We start from the raw sequence: 10,951 nt of genomic DNA on the forward strand, positions 1-10,951 counted from the left end.
AAAAAAAAAAAAAAAAAAAAGAAACTTGAGATCAAATTGAGACTGTTATCCTCAGATCAAGTCACATTAGATATATCATACTGTTGTTATTAGAATAGCTAGAATTTAAGGATTTGGATACATGTATTGGATTAAACCCAAGAATGACTATTTTAAGGGATTTCAAAGGGTGGTTTAAGGGACTGATGATTATGAATGGACCCTATTGAACCAAATCATTGAAGACGGTGTGGTATTTATATCAAGTAGAGGTACAGATCATATGAGGTATAGAGAAAGGTCCTCCCCGGTGCTATGGTGAATAGAACCAGGAGTAAACTAGAGTCAGGAGTAGATCCCAAGAGGATGATATCTGACAGACCTCACCTATGTTACACATTTTGGCAGTTCACCAAGAAGACTTATTAGACTTATGATGAAACAGAGTTCATTCTTTTTCTCATTCTATTTTATATACGTCTATTATTTTAGACACTTAACTCCTCCATCGGAAATCTCAAATTCAAATTCCATTATCTCCCATTTGATGAAAGGGATGGAGAAATCATACAACTCTGGTGGTGACCACTACTACCGCTGACATAGATGAGCATCTCCACAACAATTTAGCTTCCATAGAAGTCTGTACATCTCTTCCCAGCTCCGTTGTTGATTACTTGATTTTGCTGTTTTTTTTTTCTTGGTAAATTTCTTCATTTAGTTTATTTATTTGTTTCTGATATATTTGGTTGTGGTTTAATTAGGGATTTGAGGTTCAAGATACCTAGTGCTTGAGTTGCTGTTAGACGAAATCAAATGTGGTATCCGTCATCACCACAGAGGTCCAGGTACGTCTCTAGTGGAATTACCCATTTTTTTAGAGGAAATTACACTCCTCTCCTCTGTCTTTTGCCTTAATATCAATCACTTTCTCTCTACTTTGAAATCTATCAGCACCCTCCTCCGAGCTTTCAAGATGCTTACTTCCATTCTATTATTCCCTAACAATGTTAGATGGTGAAATAATAGGACAAACTTACCCTTATCATATATGAAACCCCAAATCTAATATATTAAAATTCAATAATACCCTTATCAGCTTTAAATCCCCAAAAGTAGCCAATTTGATCAAATTTAGGGATTAGAAGAGAACTGCGCGCGGCGACCTAAGTGAGGCAACGGCAACTGACCCAAGCAGTGGCAACTGAGGCAGCAGCGATGTGAGTAACAGACATTTCTATCTCCAAATCCTCCTCTCGTTCACATCAATCGATTGAGGAAAGGTTTCAATCTCTTACTTCATAAACCCAAAAACATAAGGGAGTAGTGTTTTAGGAATCTCATAATATATAAGGGCAATATGGATATTAAAATATTAGTGTTAGGCTTATGCCATCACTTAACAGTGATAACTCACGTTTAGGGGGACAGAGGTAAGCATTTTGGAAGCTCAGGGGAAGCTGTTGATAGGTTTCAACAAAGGTGAAAGTTTGGCCTTGACAATCCAAACTTGCCTTAACCCGCCCTGAACCCGAACAGGGTTTGGGCCAAGTTTTTTGACCTTGAGGGCGAGTAAGGGTTGAAAAACCCCAACCTTGGGTCAGGGTCAGGGTCAGGGTCAGGGTTGGGTCGGGCTCAGGAGTTCTAGGCTTGGCCCAATCCGACCCTGACTTTTAACCCTAAGGCCCTGATTATATAATATGTGTAATATATATATATATATATATATATACTCCTTTTACATCATTAATTATACATATTATTATAATATATACACATTGTAACATAGGTTATAATATAATATATTATAATGTTCCATGCACACATCGCTTACATTTTCACTTTAAAAAACCCAATACATAACATATCATAAAGTATAACTCATCACCCACATTTGATTTTCAAAAATCCGCTGGAATGATGTATTGGTATTAGATGTATGTTACAAAAAAAAAAAAAAAAAGGATAGATGTAAGATCCCGACCGAACTTAGCTTGGCTAGCCTTGAGGGCGGGTTATGATTGAATTTTTCCAGGCCCTGGCATGGTTGGGCTGGGCTCAGGCTCGATTAAAGGGATCCAGGGTTGAGCTTGGGTTTTAAGAAACCCGACCCAACCCGACCCTGTTTCACCTCTAGGTTTCAAAGTAAAAGGGAGGTGATTGATATTAAGGTAAAGTACAAGGGGGGGAGTGTAATTTCCTCGTTTTTTGTATTTTAATTTCTTATTCTTTCTTCTGTAATTGATAAATTACGTTTAGAGCTTGCTCTGTTCTTTTAAGAAGCTGGAAGTGAGAGGTTTGGTTTATAAGGATAAATCAAATCGGTCGATCTTTCTTCTTGCTGCTTATTTGCTGCATCTGTTCATTTTTTAACCTGTTGATCCATTTGTTCTCCTTCCAGTTTTTGGCTACCGGCCAAATTCCAGAGGGACTTCTTACTGTATTCAACGATGTGGAGATTTACAGACTTTGCAGATCTCAACGAGGCCTTGGTGGCTATACCTTACAAGAAGCTCCTCTAAGTTACAGAAAATCCAGATCGATGTGAGATACTGCAGATTAACTCTTTTTTGCATTTTATTAACTTTCTAAAAATGTTAAGATTATGCAAATCTGGTTTCTGGGTGTCATTGATTTGTAGGGTTTTGTTCATTAGCTTCTGTTGCAGAACCTTTTTGGGCTTCCTCAAAGCTCAAGGCCCTTTCAATTTAGCTTCTGCAATCAATAAGTGGGAGCCAGTTCTAATTTTCTGGTTCGGCATCTTCATCCCTTCATCATCACTTGAATCCGCATCGGTGAAATTGGCAGGCAGCTGAGAAGGCCCAATCTTCATCTGCAGCAGAACTCAGATGTTGATGGGAGGCCGAGGAGGTCCAATCATGATTTCATCCTCCTCCCGACCTTCATCATCTTCAATCATGGAACTGAGTATTATTTTGGATTCGACATTTCCATTACTGGAATCATGCTCCATTGATTTAGCCTTTGGCATTGTAGAGATTGTCAGAGCTTTCACCCTCAAGAATATGGATTCCAAGTAGTGTATAATGAAATTATCCACATTGCTTTCTTTCATTTTTCAAAATTTTCGGGGTTTCTTTCCGATTTGGAGTACAAAACACATCTCAGTGAAGATCTACACTAGATTTGGAGGTTGATTGAGTTTCGGAGTAATTTTCAACCTCATATATTCCCATAACTGAGTTCAAGGTTTCCTCCTCTTTCCTTCTGATTTTTATTTATTTTGTAAAGGATTAAAAAATTCTTCAATTTACAGAAATGAAAACAACTTTGCCCAAAAGTGTTCAATCCTATTACTTAAAATAAGAGGAGCCGATGGTTATTTGGAGATCAAAAGAACTGCAGCACTTTAATAAGAAATGTTTTTACTAATCATAGCTTATTATGATTTGTTTTATATTTTTTGGAATTTTTCCAATTTGTTTTTTTTTTTCTTGGAATTTTTCCAATGTATAACCGATTTGGATCGATACAGGGACCTTTCCAGCCAAACAGTTCTATTATGTTGAAGTTCAAGTCAGACAATATCCGGATCAGTATCCGATACCCAGGACGATACCAATACTTGTTTCAGGATTGGTCAGGTATTAGGATCGGTCTCAAGCGATACTGATCCAGCCAAATCAGCCAATCTGATATCAATACTTGATTCTATGATGCAGGCTCTCTCTCTCTCTCTCTCTCTCTCTCTCTCTCTCTCTTTTTCCTCCACCTTTGAAAAAATCCCCCATGCCTCTCATTTCTCATTAGGCCTCCCATTAGTTGAACCACTAGCTCCAAGAAAGGAGATGGCATACCTAACCTCTTTCCATTTTTTACCCTCAACTAATATCTAACAATCTCTTTTAAGTGTTTTTTTTTTTTTTTTCTCCTTTTTGGGAAAAATTTCCCCTCCTACTCCCTTTCCCTTTCCCTCTACCCCTCAACGGATCCAAATCCTCTGTCATTCTTAAATATGTTATTATTGTGTTATTTTAGGTGCAGAAATTGACATGTAGCGAAAGGCAAGTGGACGGTGTAGATTAAGTGAGAGAAGGATATATCATTAAAACCAGTTCTAAGTTCAAAGCAAACCTGGTTTGATTCTCTCACCTAAAAGCTCTCCATCTTGATGTACTCTTTAACATGTGACTTCTCTCTATTGATCTTGAATCTAAGTTTCTCTGTTACAACAGCAAACGCCCGAAGTTTGGGGAAGACGATTTCAGATCTTGGATTTGAGTTTCCATATTAATCAAGTGACCTTTTCACCGGAGCTAATATTGTCAGTTTTCTCCAAAGGTTGGAGAGATTTTTCCAATTGCTGAAGTTCTAGAAATTCTTGGAGCGACTCTTTCTCACCACACGTCAAACATTCAATCTAAGCCTTATCATATTGGATCTCTTTAGCATGAGAAACCAGATCTAAAATATCTATGGAAACTTGGATTTGAGTTTCTATATTAATCAGGTATTGGAGCTAATATTGTCAGTTTTTCCAAAGGTTTGAGAGGTTTTCTGATCGTTGAAGTTCCGGAAGTTCTTGGAGCGTTTTTCTCACCATCTATCAAACATTGAATCCTAAGTCTGATCATATTCAATCTGTTTAGCATGACAAATCAGATATAAAACTTATAGATCTAAATAATTTCTATGGAAACTGATTTATTAGAAGTTACAGAGACTGGAGACGAGAGGCCAAAACGAAAGATCTAAAATCGTCTTCCCCGAGCTCCGGGCGTTTCTATTGTAACAGAGAGAAATCGCAGGTTGAAAAGTAACAATGAGATGGAAGAGAAGAAAGGACGAAGAAGAGACTTCAGAGGGAGAGAGATATGTCGGATTGTTTGAATCCTTTCAGGTGAGAGAACCAAATCGGGTTTGATTTGAACTTAAAACCGGTTTTCTTATTAAATCTGGTTTTAATAGTACATCCTTCTCTCACTTAATCTGTGCCGTCCACCTGTCCTTTGCCACATGTCCTATTCTGCACCTAGAATATCACAAGAATAACATATATAAGAATAACAAAGGATCTGGATCCACCCCTCAACCCTTCCCTGAACCTCTCCTTCCTTGCGGACACCGCCCTCCCTTACAAGGCCATCGACATGCTTAATCAATTACTAGTTTCAGAATCCGTTTAATAGATTTCGAATCGATTTTAGCTTTCCAATTGCAACTCAATTTGGGTTTTTTGAACTGATTTCTTAAACCTGGTTTCTGTTTATTGGGTAGTCTTTCATTAGTTCATTTATGAATTTTGTTATGAACTCCTGAAGTTTCTACCATCGATTCTCATATCTGTCTAGGTTCTCAAGTTGGTACATTGGCTAGCATTTCCTTTTAATTTTTTGAACTACTTCCTTTTTTTTTCTTTACCCTATTCTCACGAACTTATCTTTATCATGTGATGTTCTTTAAAGAAATAAAAATACCTTAAAGAAGATTCAAGAGGGTCCAGTTATGAAAACATTCTTTCTTGAAGATAAACCTGCAACGTGTCGTGAACAACATAAAAGAGAGAAGGATAAGAAAACAGAAGAAGAAGTAGAGACCATAATACTGTATCTACTACCAGAGTGCTAGAGAGGATCCTAATCCATCATACCCGGATCAACTACATAAGCTATTTAGATGATAGATGTCCAACTTAAGATGGAAATGAGTGAAAGTATTATGTACTTTTTAAAGTTATTTGAGACAGTGAAGGCCAAAGAATCAATGATTGTAGCACTTTCTCGTCAATTTTACTTCTGCCAACATGGATTGCAAAGCCTTTTCGTCCTCAATCATAGTATTAATCATGAATCTGATTGCGTGCGGTGAAAGAAAAAAAAAAGGAGAAAATTTGAGAATATGTAATGTAATGAATCATTACCATGAATTGGAATCCCACCTCAAAAACCCAATTTATTCTCTGTAATATTCATTATAATTATACCCAGAACAGAAGAAAAACTGAACAAAGATACTAAAGGTTTTATTTCATAAATCATGGAAGGTCAGCCCTTTTCCTTTATAATCTGTATTCTTTTTGGACTTGTTATTAAAGTCATGCAATTTCTTTAATTGTTGAATCCTGAATCTTCTCAATTCAATATAAGACTGAATCGTTGCACTTGAGGGGTTAAAAGCACCCCAATGTGATGATGGGATGCTATTAACCATTAAAATGGTGCAAATATTCTCCTGCAAATTACAGGTAATGTATAGTTATGAAATTGATTCCAATTTCGAGCCAGCCCCTTTTCCCATTTTCTCCTTTTCCCCTTTCTTTTCCTTTGCAACAAAGGAATGAATTCTTTTGGTAGCACTTGCTTAAGGAATTATGTACTGGATCCTTTGCTTCATACTCTAAACAATAGTTAAGTGATGATTCTTTATGCATCAGACTTCCATTAAAGGCAACAAAAAAAAACATAGATGAATGCACTTGAGAGATACAAGTTAACATCTTGGGTTGACCTGAAAAAATTTCCATGGCCAAGTCTAAAATAATCTTCATCTCTAGCCACTATTAACATCCTAGGTAGCCTTAGTTCTGCACTTCGTTCATTGTTCATCTTTGTTGGAAGAATATCTTTAGGCTGTGTTTGGTAGCCAAGAGAAGAAAAGAAAAGAAAAGAAAAGAAAGGAAAAATGAATCTAGAAAAGAAAAGAAAAGAGAAGAGAAGAGAAGAAAAGAAATGAAATGGTGAAAAAATAACAAGATTATGTATGTTTGGTAACCAAGAGAAGAAAAGAAAAGAAAAGAAAAAAATTCGAAAAATTTTGAATTTTAGGAGAGAGATAGAATAGGAAATCATTGTGTAATCATTATTTTTTGTCTTATTATCCTTTCATATTTTCTTGTGTTTTTGGTAAGAAAATTTTTTGGGGAATAAAAGAAAATTTCACAATTCCTAGGAGAAATTTTAAATTTGAAAAAGGAGAATCTTCTCTTAGGTGAAAACATACCAAGTGCAAAGAAAAATTCTTAACCCTAGAAAAAAAGTACAAAAAGTGTACATTTTTCTTTTCTTTTCTTCTCTTGGCTACCAAACATAGCCTCAAGAGAAAAAAAGAAAAGAAAAAAGAATTTAGAAAAGAAAAGAGAAGAAATGGTGGGAAAATAAAAAGAGTATGTATATTTGGTTACCAAGAGAAGAAAAGAAAAGAAAAAAATTCAAAAAATTTTGAATTTTAAGAGAGAGATAGATGCATAGGAAATCATTGTGTAACCATTCATTTTTGTCTTATTATATTTTCATATTTTCTCATGTTTTCTTATGTTTTTGGCAAGAAAATTTATGGGGGAGCAAAAAAAAATTTCATAATTCCCAATAGAAATTTTGAATTTGAAAATGGGAATCTTCTTTTGGGTGAAGACATACCAAGTGCAAAGAAAAATTCTCAACCCAAGGAAAAAAGAACAAAAAGTGTATTTTTTTCTTTTCTTTTCTTGGCTACCAAACACAGCCTTAGGGTTTTGTTTTGAACGGGTGAAAGAGTCAAAATACAATATTGAAGGGTAAAATGGGTATTATCCCTTATCAAAATATTAAACAAACTTAACAGTATAAAAAACTTAACAGAGTCAATTTATTAGTAAAATCTAACTTACTTACATGGGAAGGGGATGTAATTTTTGAAAACACAAGAGAGTGATTTTTGAGAAGAGCAAAGTACAAGGCAGGTGACATAAATTACTCTTATTATTTTTTGGAAACGTGTGGAAACACAACTTTCTGCTACTCTTCTCCTTCATTCTCTCTCTTCACTTTTCTTCTCCCCCTATCTCCTTATTTCTTTCAGGTTACCAAAAAAAAAAAAAACTCCCTATTTCTTTGGATTCTTGCAAATCAAACCAGTGACCATATCGAACTCCTCTCTCTCACCATCAACATCTCATGTCCTCTCTCTACTCATTGTCATTAGATACGTAAATAAAAAATAAATTCAGAAATTTTCCTTTCTTAAATTGATTCCTAAAACTATGATATGGGGATTCGGCTCGTCTCCAACGATGCTCCAAATTGTTGGATGCTCAACACGTGGATTCCGATGTATCCAATGACTGAAAGACTTCAACCCGTCTCTCCTCTTGCTGAACGACTTAAGAGGGCGAAGAAACACTGAAACCCGATCCATTGCTTTCTCTCGGGCTCTTCTCCCTCCATCTCCCTCTTTCCTATTTTTCCTTCTTTCCCTCTTATGAGCTTGAAAATCTTGAGAACTTCATTGAAGATCTTGCGACAATGACAGTGATGATGGCGATGATGATGTGGTAGAGAAGGAGAGATATGTGGTGGCATCTGGCAACTTTCTCTTGTTCTTCTAATGGGTCGATTGTCTTGCTTCGGCTTCCCCACTACCACCACTCACTCTTGTTAGATAATCTTTCAAATATTCCGAGAGATCATCAAAGCGAAATCGAACCTTGATTTTCTTAAGCAACTCGTATCCGATCGTTCTAGGCATACAATAATCTGTTCCATCATATTGACTTTCAAACCCTTGACACAGCCACCAAAAACGTAAGAAACCTATATATCAATTATAGAGGGGGATCTAAGGAAAAGAGAGGAGATTGAAAACCGAAGCTAGGTGGGGAGAGAGAGAGATCTCTCCTTCTCCTCTCACCGTCATCGCCATCTTCACCGTCGTTGTCACCATTGAGGAATCGAAGTCAGGTTTGGGTTTCGTCTAGCTTTGGATCGGGATGTCGCTCTATGGGAGATTGTTGGATGCTCGTTGTGTATTGGGTTCACAAGAATAGGGCTCTACCTTGTATGTGTGTATAAGTAGATATTTTTCTACTTGCTACTCTAAGTGAAATAGATTCGTCCTAACCATTAGGACAACCTGGATGGGTACACCTACACACCCACACATATACAATGCGTATGACAGGGTTCGATCCCACGATCTACTCCCCGGGGCGCCAGCTCTTTAAGCCGGAGCTGCCACCACTAGGCTATCCTAGTGTTTGTAATTTTCATGTTTTGATTATGATCTTAAAACTTGGGAATCGATCATAATCTATACGATTTTCATATCAAATAGGTCTCAGTTGGGATCGGATTAGACAGAGAGATTTACCTTTCTTTAAGAAAGTGGTATTTTGATCCATTCTACCCTTACCTTACCAGTGGATTGGATTGGAGATCCGAATTTTAAAACTGTAGTTTTGACACAATAAATTGAAGTTTTTCATTTCAGGTTTGGAATGAAATCATTCTCAAAACCCACCAATCCAACCAAATCCAATTTCACTCAATGGCTTTTATTGGAATTCCTAAAATGGATCAACAATTTGTGCATTGCGGTAAATTCTGATCTAAACAAACTTCCCCATGTTATCTATCAAGGGAACAAAAAAATTCCTCAACCATCTCCACATTCTTTTCTAGAAGTGGGGTTTTTGGGGTCCATAAACGATAATCCTTTTTTTTTTTTTTCCCTTCCTACTTTTAAAGCTTTTCCGTCTAAAGCTATTGTCGAGTGTTATCGGCCTTTTCTTTTTCCTCATAATCATATGTTCATTGATTATTGAATAAATAACATAATGAAGTCTCTCTTTGGTTTGATTTCTATTTGTATTTATTTGACTTATTTTTATTTTTACAAGTGCTTGGTATAATTTATAGCATCTATTTTTATTTATAATAAATTAGAATAAACTACAAATCACAAATTACTCTCAAGCTATTTTTGATTTGTGGCAACAAATCATTTATGTTGATTTTTGCTACCTTACATGAGCATGTGTGCTAAACTACTCAAATCTATCTTCTCTCTTGCTCGAAGGTCAAAGCTCAAAGCTCAAAGCTGAAGGTGTAAACTGAAACATAATTTTTCATTATATAATCGATTTTATAAATAATAACCAAACGAATACTATTTATGGTCCATAATTTATCGTCACAAATAATTTCTAAAAAATAGTTAATAAATACAAATAGAAATCATATCAAAGAGAGCCGAAGCACACTGATATGGTTTATATATACTACAGTGCTCCAAAATGATTCAGATTTGATTTAGATGGAAATTAATCGGGACCAATGCGGATTCCGATTATAGGTTTTCTATACTTTGTTTTCACATTCTCACATCCCTCATATCAAATCCAAGTCCCCCCACCCCAAGCAAAGCAAGTTCTCATTTGACTGTTGACATCATTGTAATGATGAATGAGTTCACAATGCAGACGAAAAATTGGAAATACATGTATACAAACAAGGGGATTAAACAAAGATGAGGTGTGTTAGAATAAACACTAAAGAAAACAAAGAAAACAAACAGATTCACACAAGATAACACAGAGACTTAACGAGTTTCACACATCAATGTGATGTGCTACATCCTCGGGTAAAGAAGAAAATGATTCATTAAGTTGGAAGAAAAATTACAATGGAGATCTCCCAAGAACATTCAAACTCGCGGTAAGAACATTCGCCTAGAAACCCTAACACGAAAAGATCCAAATCTTACTTACACAACAAAACATTATAACATATCAATACTCCTCCAAGTCGGGTTGCTACCAAATTTTATCTGAGCGAGTCAATCTTCAAAATAGTTCAAGAATTCGAGACACATAACAAGGTGGGGAATAAAAAATCCCAACACCATATTCATAAAGGCTGAGAAGATCCATGGTTGAAGATGATGAAGGTCGGAAGGATGATGTAACCATGACTGGACCTCCTCGGCCTCTAGCAACATCTGAGTTCTGCTGTGGATGAGAATAGGAAGGTGTGGAAGGGATGATTGGGCTTCCTTGGCTGCTTGCTCAATGATTTCAGAAGATACCAAATCCTAACCGAGAAAACTGCACCGGCTTAAAGAAGTCTTTAAAATCTGTATAACAGCGGATGAAGTGTATAAAATATAACAACCCACCCAACCTGGATGAATATAAATGAAGTGAATTCCTGATAAATTCAATATTTAAGAACCTAAAATTCACTATCCAATCTATGAA

General features: G+C 36.1%; 1 protein-coding gene and 1 long non-coding RNA gene across 6 annotated transcripts in view; one reads left to right on the forward strand and one right to left on the reverse strand.

Moving 5' to 3' along the window:
* Positions 1–2,245: 2,245 nt before the first annotated feature.
* On the forward strand, positions 2,246–3,135 carry LOC122084331. The gene is made up of 2 exons (XR_006141875.1): positions 2,246–2,523; positions 2,636–3,135. It is a non-coding gene; the product is annotated as an uncharacterized LOC122084331 (long non-coding RNA).
* Positions 3,136–10,293: 7,158 nt separating this feature from the next.
* The window catches only part of LOC122071851 (putative disease resistance protein RGA3), a 34,341-nt gene continuing 33,683 nt past the window's right edge, over positions 10,294–10,951 (reverse strand). For all 5 annotated transcript variants that reach the window (XM_042636481.1, XM_042636700.1, XM_042636406.1 and 2 more), the window contains one exon: positions 10,294–10,827. The gene's annotated coding sequence lies outside the window, so the exon portion shown is untranslated. The remainder of the gene's footprint in view (positions 10,828–10,951) is intronic.

The sequence above is a fragment of the Macadamia integrifolia genome, chromosome 1 (genome assembly GCF_013358625.1).
Source record: "Macadamia integrifolia cultivar HAES 741 chromosome 1, SCU_Mint_v3, whole genome shotgun sequence".
Classification (NCBI taxonomy): domain Eukaryota; kingdom Viridiplantae; phylum Streptophyta; class Magnoliopsida; order Proteales; family Proteaceae; genus Macadamia; species Macadamia integrifolia.